Source organism: Thamnophis sirtalis, unplaced genomic scaffold, assembly GCF_051295495.1.
Source record: "Thamnophis sirtalis isolate CommonGarterSnake01/CBP01778 unplaced genomic scaffold, rThaSir2_p1.2 scaffold_2, whole genome shotgun sequence".
Lineage (NCBI taxonomy): Eukaryota > Metazoa > Chordata > Lepidosauria > Squamata > Natricidae > Thamnophis > Thamnophis sirtalis.
Window position 1 is genome coordinate 140,290,492 of NW_028261382.1, and position 20,587 is coordinate 140,311,078.

Here is a 20,587-nt window from a genome sequence, read left to right on the forward strand (position 1 = left end):
GTTTAAAATAAGGCTGTTTTTGGATATTGATGGCCTCCCACACAGTTAAAACTGTAATATGGCTATCCTGCTGAGTTCATCTGTCTCACCATCTGAGGTTTCTACAGAGGTGTGTGTTTTGCCTTCAAACTAGTGCTGGCTCCTGGGCATTGCCTGCAGTTTTCTTGGCAAGATTTCAGAAATGGTTTGCCATTGCCTCCTTCCTAGGGCTGAGAGAGTGTGACTGGCCCAAAATCACCTAGCTGGCTTCGTGTCTAAAGCAGGACTAGAACTCAAGCTCCTGGTGTCCAACCTAATGCCTTAACCACTAACCAAACTTTCTCTTTGAAATTGTTGTTCTTTGTATTAATTCCCCTATATTGTGATCCTGTAGATAGGAATAAGTTGTTAGGTTAGCAAGGGAAATGTCAGGAACGTAATATAATTTAGTGAATCACAGACTTCCTATGGAAAATTAGTGCCCAGAATTATTACTAGTGACAGCTGAACTCTTTTTTAAAATTACTAAAGTAGGATGGAAATTCTGGAAGAATATATTAAGGCTAAATATATAAAAGACTCACTGGAGAAGAGCCTAATGCTGGGAAAGATTGAGGACAAAAGAAGAAAAGGATGATAGAGAATGAGGTGACTGGATGGAGTCAGTGAAGCAATTGGTGTGAGTTTAAATGGACTCCAGAGGATGGAAGAGGACAGGAAGGCCTGGAGGAATGTTGTCCATGGGGTTGTGATGGGTAGGACTCGACTTCGCAACTAACAATAAAAATATATAAATATGCTAATATTTTCACTAATTCCCTATGCAACCCTATGCACATTTACTAAATTTATCAATTCTATTATAATTTACTACTTACTATTTACTACTATTTTCTCTGAAAAAAATGAGTCCCAATATATTTGGATATAGCATTATCTGCATCATATTATCAACCTAGATATGATTTATTGCGGATCGTGAAAGGGAAAAGGTGAGACAGAAGAAAATAGGGACTTTGTGTATGTTTTGAGGGCCAGATAGACTTGTGGGTATCTGATACTTCATAATAAGATGTGATTGGCTTATATATTGAAATACAAATAAAAAAGGTACAAATGGAATACCTTTTTCCCTGGCATGAATTGTGAGGATTTGTTCTTCTCTTTATCATTTACATGCAGAAGCATCCTTCATTCCTGTGACCTATCAGCTAGATTAATTTTGAATATGGATACATTGCTTTTTCAGAACAGTGCTAAATGTGTGTTAAAAAATAACCCACATGCCAGATCATAGCTGAAGGCAACTTCCATGTCTCTAGCCTGTTAATTGGCTACTTTGACTGGTAGCAAATGTGCAAAGCACTTGTCTATACTTTCAGCTCTATGCTATCTTATTTTATAGATAATTCGTAATGGGAGAAGAACTAGATTTCAAGCAATTTGCCAAATATTTTCCTTAATTTGTTTCCACTTAAAATGTATGCTGTGAACATCATAATCTGTTTTTCATAGTGATCCAGTCATAGTAGTAGTAGTTAATTAGTAGATCCTTTCCTAACCATATCTGGAAAGGATAAGAATTTAACCTGGGACCTTTCCAAGTGAAACAAACATTTTAAAATAAACTAAAATAAATAACAAAAATACAATATCCCTGAAACTACCAGTAACTGTATAGCTGTTATTTTTACTGTGCATACTTTCTCTACCATGTCACTACAGGAATGTTACTACACCCAGGATCTTGGGGCAAGGCAATCCCTAGAGATGTTTGCTAAAAGTCCTTGTTCAGTTGTTTTCTCAACACGATAAAAGTAACTATCTATGTCATTTTTGTTCAACACAGAGAAATTAACACATACATCCATAGATATAATTAAACTTAGCAGATATAATTTATAGATACCAAATATGTATGGTAAATTTTAGGTAAACATACCAAAATTTTATATTTAAAATGTAATGATTTAATTTAAGGGTATTAAATATAGAATTTTGGTAGAAAAGTATATGTTCTATTGACACTATATCCTGGTTATTAAAGGGACACACTCTTTCAAAGTGGCTAATTTCTTTTTGTCCTCCCTATAACATCTCAGATGGGAAATCATTTGGCTTAACTCCTTTGGGGTCAAAATATGCAAAATGGCAGATGCAGCATCACAATCCAATCCCTACCCACTTTGTATATGAATGGACATCACACACATCTTCTTTAAAATTAGGGCTTGGATTGTGATGCTGCATCTGCCAACTTGCAGATATTGACCCATGCACAGGCACAAATACACAGATGCTGCTTTTATAGCAGATATAATTAATTAATATTGAATTTTAACACCTTTCCTTTGACACCCAGATTAATGTGATGTTAATGGTATGTTCTCTGTAATCAAATGCCTAAAGTGACTTTAACAGTGGCAAAATTCCTAAATGGTGCCATTAGGATAAGAAAGCAAATTGATGTTGATTTGTATAAGGATATTGAGGCTTCTGTTTATATAATTCAGTTATATAATTTTGGATTTTAAAATAATATTGTGTTTTGTTAGGATCCACAGATTGTTTAAATAAACTGACTGACCCTCAACAGAAGTTGTTGTGTTGTAAACTCATTCATGTTTATTGGATTCAGCATAATTGAAATCTCACTTTTTGTTTAAATTTTAGAGTTTATTTTGCTACATTGACCTATATTAAAGAAGAAACAACATTGACCCCATGAGAAACATGTCTCTCACTGTTAAATGGTTGCTGGTAATTCCCAGTTTACTAGGTTATTTCATCGAAGATTTCAGAAAAATTGAATCTTTTTATTTTCTTTTTAAAAAAATATCTTCTGCTTCTCACTCCTTCTCATTCCACTTTAAAACATCTCCTATATTAATCCAGGCAGTTTGGATCATTCAGATCTATTTAAATTTTAAGTGGCTAAAAGCCACTTTGTAACTATGAGAGGCAGAGAATTACTGTATCAGTCAATCAGTGTTCACTTCTTATCTTTTCAAACTTCCCATTAACTGACGGTGAAATAAAAAGGCCATTGGCTTACCTGAATGGTCATTCTCTAGGCGCTGCGGAGTGTCCAAGCATGGGTTAACTTCAGCTTGCTGCCCAAGGAACTGAGTTTTAAAATTGATTGTAGCTCCACCTCTTGGTTGCCTCAGAGGCTCAGTTTCGAAAAACGAAGAAGATCAATAGTCCATAACTCGAACCAGTCAGAGTCCAAGTTCAAGACATGAAGGTGCTAAGGACACACCTCTCAGCCCCATCTTAAGGGTGGGTTTGTACACTCCGCAGCACCTAGAGAACGACCATTCAGGTAAGCCAATGGCCTTTCTCCTAGGCGCTGCTTGGAGTGTCCAAACATGAGACATGCCAAAGCTATGTCGAAGTCGGGAGGGAAGAAGAACTGTCTGGGGCCGCGGTGCTTGTCACGACTCTCTGCAAAACTCTTCTCCCAAATGACACCTCAGCGGAGGCAAAAGTGTCAAGTCTGTAGTTATGGATGAATGGAGACGGACTAGATCACGTCGCAGCACGGCAAATTTCTTCAATTGGCGCTTGAGTAGCCCAGGCGGCCGAAGTCGCTGTGCTCCTCGTAGAGTGTGCTGTGATACGTGGAGGAACCGGTCTGGCCTGAGTCTCGTAAGCCATCTTGATACTTGCTCTGAGCCAGCATCCGATGGTGGAGGACGTGACTTTCTTTCCCATGGAAGCCGTTTGGAAAGAGACAAATAAGGCTTCAGACTTATGGAAAGGAGCAGTCCGATTGATGTAGATGTGCACCGCCCGCCGCACATCCAACTTGTGCCATGTTACCTCTCTCTGGTGCCTGGGGCGAGGACAAAAGTCCAGCAGTATCACCTCCTGTGGAAGATGGTGTTAATCTTCGGGACGAAGGCAGGATCCAATCTTAATATGACCCTATTGGAGTGGAAGATGCAGAGATCGCCTCTAACTGACAAGGCGGCCAACTCCGATATCCTGCAGGATGAGGTGATGGCGACCAGAAAGGCAGTCTTAAGTGTCAGGTGGCATAGGCCCACCATCCACAATGGTTCAAATGGTGGCGCGGCAAGCGCCTGCAGTTCGACAGTCAAGTCCCAGGTAGGGTACCTATGGATGGGGGGCGGACAGATGTTGGATGCCCCTTTTAGGAAACCCTTTACCTGGGGATGCCTGGAAAGCGGTATCTGAGTGTCAGAAGACAGAATGGTGCTCAGGGCAGCCACCTGTCTACCGAGAGTTTCGGGCGCAAGCCCCTTGTCCAAACCGTCCTGCAGAAATTTGAGGACCTGCAGGATGGTTGCAGATGAGGTCACTAGCTGACGGTTGAGGCACCAACGGGAGAAGGCCGACCAGGTTGCCTCGTAAATTCTGACGATGGAAGGTCATCTAGAAGCTTGAATCGTCTGAATGACTCTGTCAGAAAAACAGTGAAGCCTCAGGAGGTCCACCTCAAGTGCCAGATGGCCAGCTGCAGCCACTGGAGCTCCGGATGTAGGACAGCTTCCTTGCTGAGGGAGATTTGCTCCTGAGGTATGCGCCACGGCTGGGATACCGACAGACTGACCAGGTCGGCGAACCAAGTCCTCCTCTGTCAGTGAGGAGCTACCAGAAGCACCTCCGCCCCCTCCTCCAGTATTTTCCAGATGACGTGCAGAATTAGAGGAAGAGGAGGGAAGGCGTACAGTCGACCCGGAGGCCAGCGGGATCTTAAAGCATCCATGCCCTCCGCCCCAGGGCAGTGGAACCGGGTGAAGAACCAGGGGAGGTGCATGTTGGCTGGCGAGGTGAATGGGTCGACCACCGGGTGGCTGAAACTTTGGGACAGCTGGCAGAACAGTCTCAGGTGCAGCCGCCATTCCGAGTTCTGGATGGTGGTCCTGCTGAGCCAGTCCGCCGCCACGTTGTCCATGCCGGAAATGTGGTCTGCTCGAATTGAGGCCAGATGTCTCTCTGCCCAGCGACCCAGGGCCTCCGCTTCCAACATCAGGGCCAGGGACTGCGTGCTGCCCTGGTGGTTGATGTATGCTTTGGCGGCTATGTTGTCCATCAGAATCAGTACATCGCGGCCCCTGACCTGATCGAGGAAGTGGTGCAGCATGAGTTTCGCCGCCCGGAGCTCCAGCCAGTTGATGTTGGGGGCGAGCTCCGCCTGAGACCACCTACCCTGGACCACTGAGGTCCTTAGATGAGCACCCCAGCCGAAGAGGCTGGCGTCTGTGGTGATTATCAGGCGCTCTGGTTCCCTGAAATGACTGCCCTTGAGGATGGCATCCGACAGCCACCACCGGAGGGATCGGAGGACCTTCGGGGGGACCCATATCACACGTCTGGAGTTGCTGGCCTTCTTCCTCTGGAGAGGGAGCAGGAACCACTGCAGTTCTTGCATGTGCAACCGCGCCCACGGGACCACCGAGATGCACGATACCAGCTTCCCCATCAGCTGCGAGAGAGAGAGGACTGATGCAGACCCGGTTGAGCGGATGCTCCTCACCAGGGTCCAGATGCTGTTTACTCTCTCCTGAGTGAGGAAGACTTGGCAGGTCTCGGAATCAATGATCGTTCCGAGGTGCTGTATCCTGCAGGTCGGGTTCAGGTGGCTCTTGGCGAGGTTGACTGAGAACCCGTGGAGCTGCAGGACCTTGATGGTGGTGGTCATGTCTGCGTGGGCTTGCCCCCTGGACGACGAGTGGATAAGGATGTCATCCAGGTAGCATTCCAATCTCACGGCAAGAGACCGGAGCCGTGAAGCCGCAGCTTGGTGAATGTCCGCAGGAGTCCGAAGGGGAGGGCCTTGTACTGGTAATGGCAATCGGCAAACTGGAACCTCAAGAACTTGCGATGCGCTGGGTGGATCGGAACATGCAGGTACGCTTCTTTCAGGTCGATCAAAGTCAGCAGATCGCCCCATCTGATGCAGCCCAGGATGGTCTGGAGAGACTGCATCTTGAAGTGCTTGTACGTTAGATGTTTGTTCAGCTTTTTGAGGTCCAGGATTGCCCTCACCCCCCCCCCCCCAATGACTTGGGGACCAGGAAGAGGATGGAATAAAACCCGCTGCCTTCTTGACCCCTGGGGACCTCCTCTATGGCCGCTATCTCCAGGAGGTGGTCTATTTCCACCCTCATAAGTTGAAGTTTGTGGGCGGACCTGGGGATGGGACAACGGAGGAAGGTTCTCGGGGGAAAGGACAGGAACTCCAGGATCAACTCCAGGCAGACCGTGTTCCTGACCCAACTGTCTGTCGTCGTTTCCTCCCACTGGGCGGCATAGAGCTGGAGCCGGCCACCTATGGGGGGAGCCCTGTGACGGTCACTTGGATTTCCTAAAGGGCTTGTTTGAATAGCCCCCTCGGAAAGGCTTGTGGAACCCCTGCTGCTTGCCTCTGTCCCTAAACGAGGACCTATCCTGGGAACGATCCTGAGGGGGAACGTAGGCACAACTGGGTCCACCGGATGAAGTGGAGGGCTCGTTATTCCAAAAGGAATTCTTATGGAAGGGCTGGCCCTTCCGTTCCTGTTTCTTGGTGACCGGGGGGAGCACTTTGCATTTGTCCTTGGACTCAGTTAAGAATGGGTCCAAGGCCTCCCCAAAGAGCTTACCCCCTTTGAAGGGAGCGGAAGCCACCTTCCATTTCACCTTCACGTCAGCCTGCCAGTGGCGGAGCCACAGCAGGCGCCTCGAGGTGACGTTCGAGGCCAGAGCCCTGGAGGAAAATTTTGTGGCCGCAAGGGATGCATCAGCTGAGTACTCCATGGCGGCAATAATCTTAGTGGTGTCCTGCCTAGTTCTGGAGTTCCCTGCCGGAAGCCCAGCCCGCAACTTGCGAAGCCAGAACAGGGCTGCCCTGCCAAAATAGGAGGAGCTGGCAGAAGCGCACATGGCCCAGGCGGTGGCCTGGTGGGTCTTAAGAGCAGCGGATTCTGCCCTCTTGTCCTCTGCCTTAAGACCTTCCAGCAATTCCATAGGAAGGAAAGAGGGGGAAGTAAGGGACATGATAGGGTCGTCCACTTGGGGAAGCTTTAGGAGCTCCTCCTTTGGGGCCTCCATAGTGTACAGTTTCCTGTCCATCCCGCTGGGATTGGCCATTGTCCCCGGCTGGGCCCATTGCCGTTGGATAATATCTATGAATAACTGAGGGGCTGGAACCAGGTCCAGGGGTGGAGGCACCTCCTTAAATAGGCCTGCACCAGGATCCTGGGGCCCTATGGTCATGCTTGTGGTCTGGTCAGATGGAGGTTTGGCCTCGGGGGGCCGGAAGGCCCATCTGGGGCCCCTCTGCCTGGGCCTTGGTGAGAATGGCCTGAAACATGGCGGGATTAAACAGGCCTGAACTGGTGGCCTGCTCAGGGGCAGGGTTCTCATCATCCGAGAGAACCAGGACCTCTACCTCAGCTTCCTCCAGATCCGAGACCTCACTGAGGCCCGTAGGGGTAGGAGAGGGCGCCCTAGCCTCGGGGGCCTTGGGGCGCGCAGGATGACTGGCAGTGGGTTTGGGCACCACAGAGGGCAACTTGGCCGCTAACTGCACCTTGCCATCAGAAATGCCTTTTCATATGGCACGAGCCACAACCTCCTCCATGGCCGTAGATAGTATTGCCTCCTGACCCTGAGGGGGAGGGGGATCCAATTCCAAGGGGGCCAAGGATTCCTCCTCATCCCCTGAATCTAGGTCTGCCAGGGAGTCTACAGCCATGGAATGGGTAGGTGATCCCAGGGATGCCCTATGAGGGTTGGGGGAAAACCCAAAATCCTCGCTGCCTGGGCCTAAGGGAGATTCTCCTTGCTGGGAGTCACTTCTGGGAGACCCACCCCCGATCTCACTTGGGGATGGCTCCACAGGATTCTTGGTTGTGCGGCCTGGGCCTTCTGGAATTGTTTCTCCAGTGCCTTCTGGTGGCGCAATGCCATTTTCTCCTCTGCCTTAGAGGCCATCCCTGTTTTGAGCTGATTCTCCCTGGGGAAAGCGCCTACCCCAACACCCTTGGCCATTGGATTGGGCCTACTTCGCTTGCTGGGTGTGGGCCCAGTCAGGCTGCCTCCTTGTTTCTCCTCGTTGCTGAGCTGAGGGCTGGTCTGCTGCTCCATACTGCCAGCAATCAGGAGGAATAGGCCCGAAGAGAAAATGGCAGATGAGGCCTTACTGGAACTGGCTGCTTGATCAGCCTAGCAGATCCACTTGAGGCAGGTTGGAAGGCTAATTAGGCCAAAGTACCCTGCCGTCGCTGGTCTGGAAGGGAGGGCAAGAGTCTGCCTGGCCACCCAGTGCGAGGCCCTAGGCATAGGGTGGCCCTCCACGGCGATCTGCGAGGTGGGACAGGCTGCACGGCAAGGCAGGAGAATAGAAATGGATGTGTCAAATATGGCAATCCAAAATGGCAGCCGTTCACGCATGCACAAAATTGAGCGACAACGGGGCCTTGGGGAGCCTAGCGCTCCTCGTGAGGGCACCCTGGCTACCTAATTCACCCCTCAGGCTCAAGGGGCTGCTGCCCCAAGCACCCCGATCTCACATTCTCTCAGAGCAGCACCTGGCTGTCAGCGCTGCAAACAAGCCTGTCCCGGTGTTGCGGAGGCAATTAGATCGAGCGGAGGCTTGATAAGCAACAGAAGAACTGCAAAGTAAATACAGCTAAATACTAAGCTAGAAAGGAAGAAATAAACAAAAAGGAGCTACACTAACTCTAGAATTAGGGGTCCACTTGCTGCACAAGGACTGGAGCGCCAGAAATACGTCCTATAGGGCGACTGAGTTTTTTGAAACTGAGCCTCTGAGGCAACCAAGAGGCGGAGCTACAATCAATTTTAAAACTCAGTTCCTTGGGCAGCAAGCTGAAGTTAACCCGTGCTTGGACACTCTAAGCAGCGCCTAGGAGAATCAATTGCTATCATTTCCCCATTCATATGCTCCATGCATGCGTGAACATCCATCCATTGTTTTGTAAAAAAAAAAAAAAAAAAAGTTGAAAGAGAAAGAGAGAGAAAAAAAGAGAAAGGAAGAAAAGAAAAAATATGGAGGCAGTTTGAGGGGCAATCTGTGTACGATGAGATATTTAAAACAAAAGATTAAATTAAACCACTTAAAAGCTTCATAGCAATACACCTCAGTGGGCTTTCAAACTCATGTCTGCACTACTAGAAATCACCTCATGTAACCACTTCCCACAAATGGGAACACCTTTTGAAACACAAGGCAGCAATATGCTGCCATTTTTAAAGTGGCATTGACAAAGCTGGACCTCAACCCGGAAAAGACCGAGTGGCTGTTGTGCTTCCCTCCCAATAATTTGGCTAGTGTTCCATCACTCAGGCTGGGGGGCCAAATATTATACCCCTCAGACAGGGTTCGCAACTTGGGAGTCCTCCTGGACCCACAGCTGACCTTTGATCACCATCTGTCGGCTGTGACCAGGGGGGCATTTGCCCAGGTTCGCCTGGTGCGCCAGTTGCGACCCTACCTGAACCGGGAGGCTCTCACAACAGTCACTCGTGCCCTTGTGACCTCTAGGCTGGAATACTGCAACGTGCTCTACATGGGGCTGCCCTTGAAGAGCATCCGGCGACTTCAGCTAGTACAGAATGCGGCCGCGTGAGTGATTGTGGGTGCACCTCGGTTCACCCACATAACACCTATCCTCCGCGAGCTGCGCTGGCTACCTGTTGATCTCCGGGTGCGCTTCAAGGTGCTACTTACCACCCACAAAGCCCTCCATGGTAGTGGATCTGGGTACTTGAGAGACCGCCTCCTGCCAATTACCTCCTTGCGACCTATTAGATCACACAGATTAGGCCTCCTCCGAGTCCCATCCGCCAGTCAGTGTCAACTGGCAACTACGCGGAGGAGAGCCTTTTCAGCAGTAGCTCCGACCCTTTGGAACGATCTCCCTGTGGAGATTCGTACCCTCACCACCCTCCACACCTTCCACACAGCCCTCAAGATCTGGCTATCCCGTCAGGCCTGGGGTTAAAGATTATAATCCGTCCCCTCCTGAATGATGAATGAATGTTGCTTCTATTTTTAATTATGTATTGTCTTTATATGTCATTGTGTGTACTCCCTTCCCTATACGTTGTAAGCCGCCCTGAGTCCCCTCAGGGAAAAGGGCGGCCTATAAATAAATTTATCTACATCTACATCTACATCTTCCCATTCAAAGAAAAAACTGTATCAGAAGGCTGTAGCAGTGTTTCTGGGATTAGAAGAATTTAGCATTCCCTATAGCCCAGTGCTGAAACTGCATCAGTGGTGGGATTCAATTTTTTTTGCTACCAGTTCTGTGGATGTGGCTTGGTGGGTGTGGCATAGCTTGGTGGGTGTGGCATAGCTTGGTGGGTGTGGCATGGCTTGGTGGGTGTGGCATGGCTTTGTGGGCGTGACTTGGGGGGCATGGCGGGGGAAGGATATTGTAAAATCTCCATTCCCTCCCATTCCAGGTGAAGGTTACTGCAAAATCCCCATTTCCTCCTGATCAGCTGGGACTCAGGAGGCAGAGAATAGATGGGGGCGGGGTCAATCAGAGGTGGTATTTACTGGTTCTCCGGACTACTCAAAATTTCCGCTACCAGTTCTCCAGAACTGGTTAGAACTTGCTGAAAACCACCTCTGGACTGCACCATCATTAGAGGAACTTACCTGTTGTTTAACTGGTAGTGGATCTGGGTACTTGAGAGACCGCCTTCTGCCGATTACCTCCCTAAATCGACCAATCAGATCGCACAGACTGGGCCTCCTCCGAATTCCATCTGCCAGTCAATGTCGACTGGCGACCACACGGAGGAGAGCCTTTTCTGTTGCTGCCCCGACCCTATGGAACGAGCTCCCCATGGAGATCCGCACCCTCACCACGATCCAGACCTTCCGCGCAGCCCTCAAGATCTGGCTCTCCCAGCAGGCCTGGGGATAGGCTTCAATTACCCGCCCGAGTGTTTGATTGTTGAATGAAAGTTGTGTTTTATTATTTTTCTTTTGTTCACAAAGTGTTTGTTTTGACCTTGCACTTCCCCTCCCCTGTGGTTGTAAGCCGCCCTGAGTCCCCTCAGGGAAAAGGGCGGCATATAAATCCCAATAAAAAACAAAAAAACAAAACAAAACTGGGTTGTGGATGAGGATGCAAAAACAAATAAGATGCATTTTAACTTTTTTCGCAGACGGTAAGCTCAAAAACAATATTATTCAACCTTGATTCCCATGTTAAATTCTAACCCAAAGCTCTTACTTTGAACATGTTCAATACATAAATGTAAAAATATATGGAATGTTCGTATATAGACAGGTTTAGAAGTTTTTGCTTAAGAACATGTGTGTTCCCAAGTAATCCATCTGCTGCAAGATTTAAAGAAAGACTATGCTTCAATTATTCTGCCCTATCATCATATTCTTGTAAATAGAACTCACCAAAGCAAACAGCAAAGACAATAGCAAATTATGAAGTGGATCAGAAGCAGAACTTCAAAGCTTCCCTCAGAGCACTTGCACTGTGAAGGATGCTTTGAACCTAGGTTAAAATGTCACAAGGGTGGCTACATGAGCACTGCTTTTATCAGTGGTTCAGTATCAACAAGCAAATACTGTGACCAAAAAAAGATAAAACTGGAGAGATGCTGAATGTCAAAAATTGAGCTTGAAATATGTTCAGAATAGATTTATTTTAAAACTCTTGTTAATTTATTGACAGATTTTATTTTATTATTTTATGTATTTTAATAAAATGTATTAATCTGGCATGGTGTTATGAGACTCTGATTGTTGGTTACCAGAGGTTAATAGTGCTTTCTTCCTACCAAACATAAGGTAGTTTCTGACTTGTTCCAAATGTAATTCAACCAAATCAAGCATTTTGTTTTTATGCAGTTTTTGCAACTGTGCTGACTCATGAGGCATTTTATTCTTGATAGTAGAGATCCCTGATCTCGTGATAGCAGAGAGCTGAGATCAGAGCTTTCCTAGATAAAGAGTTTATTGATGACCCCCCCCCCCCCAAAAGGCACGTTCCAAGTTACTGAGAGAAGACAGTCATATTGAGTGGGAAAGATTTGGGAATGAGTGGAATAGCCTTCAAGCAAAGGGCAGCTGTATATCTTTGATTAGGAAAACAACAACAACAACAACAACAACAACAACAACAACAACAACCTTATGTAGCATTATGGGGAAGAAATGAAGTTAAACTGAAGTTTTTTTCTGTTCTCTTAATACTAGGGCTTGGGCTTTTCCAATAAAATACAATGACAGATGCAGTCATCTGTCATGACTAATCAATATAATATTTCTTTGTATGACATATAATTTAAATATGTACAGTGTATATGTGTACAGTATGACCTATAATTTAAACATGTATAGCAATTCACTAAATAATACATAGTTAAGGCCACCAGTTTAGATAACTTCAAAAATGAGAACATAAAAATTAGTGTAGAAGATATGTATGGATCATTTATGATGGCTATATATCACTTCTACTATCACAATTGCTGGGTTATTAAATACAGTTGTTAATAAACAATGAATATCCTTCTGATGGATATCTGGGATGTAATTGTGTTCTTAAAACAAAATAAAAAAGAGAAGCAAAACAGAGAATAGAATTAGGTTTTGCAAAGATCGCACAAAAATGGGTGAATTCAGGTGAAAAGAGGGTGATTCTTGATAGAAGAACCTTTTTCTGAAATGTGTGTTTCTTAGGCCACAGAATTTTTACAAGAGGATTGTGGGGTATAGTTTTGAAATAAAATACAGAACTGAAACTTTCAGGAAGAAGTTAATCTGGATGCTTTCTTACTGGATCATGCTTTTCAAGCTTCTAACAAATGGTTCAAGGGATTCCCTAAGCACATCAAAGATTATGATTAAAATCTTTAAGGTAGAACAAGTATGAGTTTCCAAGCCTTTCCCAAGAAAGAAGAATTAGTTTGAATGAGTTATGAACTTTGGTAATAAATTCCATGATTGAAATGGAAAGGCATTTGCCAGGAGAAAGTAAGAATTTTGAACTGTCAATTTTCCATTACTCTGGTAATCTTCTCTTTTAAAGAGAGTTATATGCAATTGAAGTGTCACTTAAGGAAAAATATTGATATCCTTTGGTATAATTGTATTTGATATCTAATCCTTGTCATGACTCAGACAAACTATAACAGAATCAGTGAAGGTGAATGAGGATCATCAGGCACCTTGAATTACTGTACAATAGTTCAACAAAGACTAAGAATTGAGAATATCCAACTTTGAAAAGATAAGAAAATATTTGACAGAATCCTTTAAATACATGGAAGAATATCACATAGAAGCTGAAGACCAGTTCTGTATAATCCAGAGTATAAGAAACAGAATAATGGATCTGCCTTCTTGTAATTCAATACAGGAGGGTAGATGATAACTGAATGTTAGAAAAAGATTTTCTAATAATAATATTTAGACTGTGGAACTACTTATCCAAGTAGTTTTTCCTCATTTTTTGATGTGTTCAAGTGGAGGCCAAGCAACTATTGATTCTGAGTTTGGATTCCTGCATTTTACAAGAGCTTGGACTGAATGGTGTTATATAGACTCTATAATTGTACAATTCTATTTGTAAAGTCAGAAGATGGTAATCAAAACTATTAAGCTGAGAATACAAATACTGGAGTACTACGTAATAGTATTACTACATACATGGCTATTATTATTATAGCCATAATACAAAATAATTCTTGGGGTTGTTGTTCTTCAGACTTTGGCCAAAATAAAGAATAAACTATCAAAATAAAAAGAGACATAATAATTGCATAATTTAATTTTGAGTATAGAATGCATATGCTACTAAAACTCTTGCTTTTAAGACCAATGACTAGGTGAAACCATGCATTCTAGGATAATAATTTTTGAACCAAGTTTTCACTGCTGCAGTGTTATCAGCTCCAGTTGTACTGCTGGGTTGCAATTGTGGCTATGTGATCTTCATTTTCAACATTCCATCACAGCTTCCCAGGCAATCTTGCAATCCCTTGCTCCCTCCCCCACCCAGAAGCAGAGAAGGAAGGCGAGGAGAGGGAAGGGGAGGGAAGGGGAGGGAAGGGGAGGGAAGGGGAGGGAAGGGGAGGGAAGGGGAGGGAAGGGGAGGGGAGGGAAGGGGAGGCGAGGCGAGGCGAGGCGAGGCGAGGCGAGGCGAGGCGAGGCGAGGCGAGGCAAGGCAAGGCAAGGCAAGGCAAGGCAAGGCAAGGCAAGGCAAGGCAAGGCAAGGCAAGGCAAGGCAAGGCAAGGCAAGGCAAGGCAAGGCTTCCAATACTCCTTCCAGATTCACACAAGGAAACTCAATGGGAAATCAGGCAGGAAGTTGGAAGTCATTATTGCTTCCACTGATTTTTTTTGCCTGCCTTTGGTCATTCTATTTCTCTATGTGGGTAGGGAAATACCTCTGAAACTCAAACCCAACACATCTAGAATCTTCAGCATCACACATTCAGAAGATGGGAGAATGGATACCAATTTGATTGTCATTAGCTGTCAGATTACAGTGACTGAAACAGATGAAATCAAGTTTCCCACCAGAAAGTAACTTTAATGAGCTTGGGAACTACGATATACCAGAATTGTATACTGCCAACTTATTTCATTTCTAGGCAAAATATATTACATAAAACTGAAGACTATAAGAAACAGATAGTAGAATTAAAATTATTGAGAGAATTAACAGAAGCATATTTTCACAACTGGAAGCAAAAAAAAAATTAAGGAATCTTTTGTTGAAAACGAAGAGAGGTTCATATCTTGTCCCTTGCTCAATAGGCAGGAAAAAAGTAATGGTAATAGTAGAAATAACAATAGACTATCTTCCTATGGTCACAAGTTTACTGGGATAGTGACTAGCCATGAAATACAGGGAAGGTTGTTATTTGGAAAACTAAAACTAAAACAAATTTAGTCCATTGAAATGCAGAGACATCATACTGATAACAATAGTACATATTGTCAAGGCCACAAATTATCCCAGTTGTTACAAAGGACTATGTCAGACTGAAGGAAAAAGTAAGTCATTATTTGTCTGATAGATTCTTGTACAAAATAATGAGACAAAACTTGAATTGTAAAGTTAGGAAAAACTATATGACCTATCTGGTCTTTGGGCAAAATTCTTGGCAAAGATCTGCAAGCAGATCCAGCCAGTCAACACCATATAAAACAATTAATTGTTTAAGCAGACATGTTCTTATCCAGCAGTGGAATGTAACAAAAACAGTCAGAAAGACTTCCGACAACAGAAAATTAGGTATTTGTTTTGGAGCATCTGCCTTAATAAAGGCAAAAGATACTGTGGAAGTTTTTGGTACTCACCTGCTTTACACAATTCCAAAGGAATGTTTTGCATTTGAGCTGGAGAACAAATTAGTCAAAGGAAATGAAAATAAAATTGCCAAGGTTAGTTCCACTTTAAAAAAGTCAATTGTTCACTTGCCATCAGTTATATTAAAGAATTGTTTTATTTTTCTGACAATTCTAGGATGTTGATCAGAATTTTGCACTTTTTTGAAATTAAACAAATACATGGAAAAAATTCTTACCTGTCAGTATCTTTCCATATTTACTATAATAGAATGTCATTTGGTTTCCAGGAAAACATAGGCATTTTGTTGTGTCTGTTCAGCTTGCAGTTAGATTTCCAAAACAAAATATGTTATATGGAGTGATTCTCTTATGTTTATCTATATTTGTGTATGGGGAAAGTATATATGACACAAATACACAAACATAACTCCAAATAAATACACCTGTTCTTTTGCAAATAAAAATGGATAATAATTTTTTGTCTGTCTGTCTTTCTTTCTTTCTCTTTTTCTTTCCTTCCTTCCTTCCTTCTTTCTTTTTTTCTTCTCTTTCCATTTATTTATTTATTTTATTTGTTTATTTAATTTGTTTGCTGCCCATTTCATTGCAAGGCAACTCTGGGTGCTTTACAACAACAAAATAAAGCCATAAATATTGCTTGACATATTGTATGAGCTTTTACTATTTTATCTTAGTATTCAAACAATAAACGCAGACAGATTCTTCAAGATTAATGGCACTATTTTACAATATTTATTTCAATTACTTTGAATGTGTTCAATATATATTTTAATTCTACCCTAATGTGTCCTACAGCAATTATTTTTGGGAAGAAACATTATTATGATCACTTATCCTAAACTATAGGCTGGACTCTAGCAAATTGGGGAAGTAACTAGGTTATTGTCATTATAAAATAAATGCAATTTGATTATTTATTTGCATTTCACCATTAGGGAGGAGGAAAATGTGAGGTTTTCTGTGTATAGGTTGGGCAGATAATAAACGAGGCAGTGGAAATAGCAGTAGCAATAGCAATAGCAGTAGACTTATATACCGCTTCATAGGCCTTTCAGGCCTCTCTAAGCGGTTTACAGAGAGTCAGCATATTGCCCCCAACAATCTGGGTCCTCATTTTACCCACCTCGGAAGGATGGAAGGCTGAGTTAACCCTGAGCCGGTGAGATTTGAACCGCTGACCTGCTGATCTAGCAGTAGCCTGCAGTGCTGCATTTAACCACTGCGCCACCTTGGCTCTTGGGTTTTAATTTTACCTCAGGCAGTAAAATGGGTCAGGCAAAAAAGTCTTCTTTGTGTGTGTGTGTGTGTGGATATGTATGTGTATGTGTGTGTGTGTGTGCGCGCGCGTGTGTATATCTATCTCCTAAAGTAAGTAACCTCTAATTAAGCTTTAATTCATGAATGGAAGAACATATGCACCTTGAAAGTATGTTGGTCATTTTATGAAAATCCTCATATTTATCCAGCCATTAGCACAGTGAAAAAGACTAAGCAGCACTAATCAAATACTGCTTGATTAGAACAATATATTAACACAATACTTTAAGATTATAATCCTGCATTAATTTATCCATTCATTTGAAAGCAAACCCCGATTGAATTAAGTGGGAATCCTAAGAAATTATTTCCAAGCTAAAACACAAATAGCATGTAAGACAATAGTTCATCTGAAAGATTTTCCTAGAAAAATTGTCAATGTATTGGAATCATAAAAGTATTCAAAATATCCTCTTTTTGATTGGAGTCTTTCTGAAGATGTTTCATTGGTCATTACATCAGATTGGGCCAGATCATCTATTTATAACTTAATTTCTATAGCTCCTGCTACAAAGTTTTGTTTAAACTGAAAATTCAGCAAAATGTCTAAAAAAAAAACCCTGCAGTATATTTACAACAAATAAAGCTACTTTTTAAAATTTGCTCTAAACCTGCTCCAGCCGAACAATTTATGATGAAAACCCTCAGAAAAAGGAGTGCTAGTACTAAAGAAGAGGCCCTACCACAATGTTTCCAATTGATTTCCAGAAGTCAATCACTTTTGAACCAACCAGGTTGAGTATCGGTAATTACTAGACATAATGGCTATAAATGACCCAGTCCATGACTGAACAGATTTCTTTTTATGCTCTTGGAAACTTCTAGAATGGGGTAGAATGTTCAAATGCATCCCCTGAAGTCTCCTATAATCTTCACTTCTAAACTCAAAGATGTTTTTTTTAAAGAGACAAACTGGACTTTCTTGTTTTTCTTTGAAGACATTTAGTTTGTCATCCAGCTTCTTGGATGAGAAGAAAAACAAGAATGTCCAGTTGCCTCTTGAAAAAAAAAAAGCACCTTTGGGACAACCATTACTTGGATGACTGAGAATCTCCATAGACTTCAGTTCTGAAGTCCAGTAACACAATTTCTTAATATTTCTCATTCCAATGAAAAGAATAAATTCATTAAAACATTGGTTTGGGGACTAGTTTTGTTTATTTTTCCTTGCCTCTTAGTGGTAATGTCCACTTTAATGTGTAATAAAATCATCGTCATCTTAGCATGAACGGGAACAACTATTACTAAGCAGAATATTTGGAATGATTAAGCATATTTCAGTGGTGAAGAATTGGAAAAAACCTTCATAATGTACATATTTGAAATATATATATTTAAAAAGATACTCAATAAAAAGTAACAATGCAATAACTATAATAATCCATATTTATTATAAAGTGGTTTTGGATTTCTTTCGAAGGAAGTAGTAATACATGAAGTTAGAGATTATCATTTGTAGACTAAATAGCTTGAAAGTATTTTATTATCTCTCTCCGTCTCCTTGTATGGACCTGAATACACACACACACACACACACACCAAAAAGTGGTAGCCAAAGTCTTCTTATGGCACAAATATGACTATTCGTATGTTCAAAAAGAAGCATACTAAATAGCAACTTTTATGCATTCAAAGAAATATCAAATAACGTTTTCCTGATATCAAAATATCATGTAGAATGAAACTAAACCAAATGTAAAATGGAAAACATTTATTCCAGCAGCTTTGATATTAAACCATCTAAAGTGGGAGCCTACTCCCTCTTCTCGTATGACTCAGAGGCATGTCAGTCATGACAGAAGAGGATAAAAATATCCAGAATTGCAGTTTGCCTAGGTTGCAGATCCCAAGAGAGAAAGGAACTGTAGACGTTTGCTCAGCTCGCCTGGCGACCAAGTGGTGGTGAATGTGTAAGAAAATGGGCAGGAAAACGGACAGTTTGTGCTGCTACCCCAAGGACAGGAAACATTGAGACTTTCTGCAGCAGTGGTTAGTCTGAGATAATGCCATTGTATAACCAGGACGAGCGACCTCTCCCAGTGCAGAGAGCCCAGAGGCTGGCGTCTGGCTGCTTGGCCTATGGCCAGCCTTAGGCTCTCCAGTCTGGGGGAGGGTGTGGATCCTTCTCCAGCAGCTCCCCACAAAGAACTGGCCACACCTCACCTTGCAAAGGAAATCTGGCTACAGCTCCAGACTTCATGGCTTTGTCTTTAAGAAAGCTGCTGCTCCCCCACCCCAGTCAGAGTTACCTCCAGGTTCCTGCCACTGCTGGCCTTTGCAGCATTTGCCCTGGGATAAAGTCACACAAGAGAAAACAAGATATCTCCAAGGGAAGGCTCCTTGGAGAAATTCCTGCAGAGATCTGTCACATTGTGCCTTTCTCTTACTGACAACAAATAATCCTTCCCTGGCACTAAGTGAAACATTTGTTTTTTTGGGGGGGGAAATCAATGCTGCCAAATGAAGCAAGGGATTTAATTTGATTATTTATCAGATTACACATCTAATGTCCAACTCATGGGGGGGGGGGATTACGATTTAATGGCACATAACAGCCTTCTCTTTCAAAATACTGCAGACATGAATAGAACAGGTCAAACTACTGATCCACTTAAGCCAGTCCTGGATATTCTAACAGATGTCAGGCAGTTTTTGAACATCCAATTACTACCCGGAACACTAACAGAAATTACTATCGTTTCGGTCTTTCAGTTGCACAGGTAGTCCTAGCTTAATAACTACTCGTTCAGTAATCATTCAAAGATAAGATGGCACCAAACACATGGTAGTTACAAACAGTCCTTAAAGTTATGGCTGTTGCAAAACCGCTGCTGTCACATAATCAAAATTTGGGTACTTGATAGAGTATCCAGATTTATGACCATAATGTGCACTTCAAGGGGTGGGTTGCTCCCGGCATTACTGTCGGTTCGGTGCACGCAAACATTTTGTGCACATCCACTCGCTTCGTTCATGCGCACGCCAGTTGCGTGCTCCGTGCATGTGCACATTTACACAAAAATAGGTCTGTGCATGCTCAAAACATAAAAACAAAATTAAAAAATTTATGCAATGAAAATTGTTCTGTGCGTGCACAGAACCGAAAATCAAGATGGTGGCACTGTAGGCGAACTGATTTGGGGGCATGGCAGGCTTGGGTCACTGCTGGTTCCAGCGACCCAGCGCCCAAACCACTACTGGTTCTGCCAAACTGGTCCGAACCAGTAGGAACCCACTTCTGGTGCACTTCAGTTCCTCCCACCTGTCTATCTCCTCCTTTTTCTTCATCTCTGCCCTTTTGGTCACCATGGAGTATGTTGCTACCTATTCCTGCTGCCCCCCACTCCTGCCTTTCACCATCTTCTTCCTGCGACTCCTGATGTGGTACCCTTGGCCAATGAAGCTGCTGGGCCTTCAAATATTCTCATGAGTGCTCAGGCTTGAGGCATTGTGGAGGCCTCAATGGGCCTTCCCACAATCTTGGGGAAGCCTCACATTAAATCACAAAAGAATTGCAAAGGGCTAATAGCTGCCTGAGCAGCAGTGGAAGGAAATGGAGAAGATCAGCCGGGGGCATTGGGGAAACATAACGGCAGAGTGCAAGAAGCCGAAAAGACAGAGATGGAGTGGAAATAGGTGGATGGGAGATATGAAATGGAGATGAGCATTGCAGGGCAGGAGAAGTGTGAGAACTTTACATAATGATTGCAACTGTGACTACCAGAACTGTTGTTGCTAAGTGGGCGGCATGTTATGCTTTGCCCAATAGTCTCTTTGCTTAGGAAATAGAGATTCCATTTGCAAATAGGATTCTTAAGTGAGGACTACCTATAGTAGAGTTTGTCCTTGATTGACGTCCACAATTGAGTCCAAAATTTTTGTTGCTGAGACAGTTGTTAAATGAGTTTTGACCCATGTTACAACCCTTCTTGTCACAGTTGTTAAATGAATCAC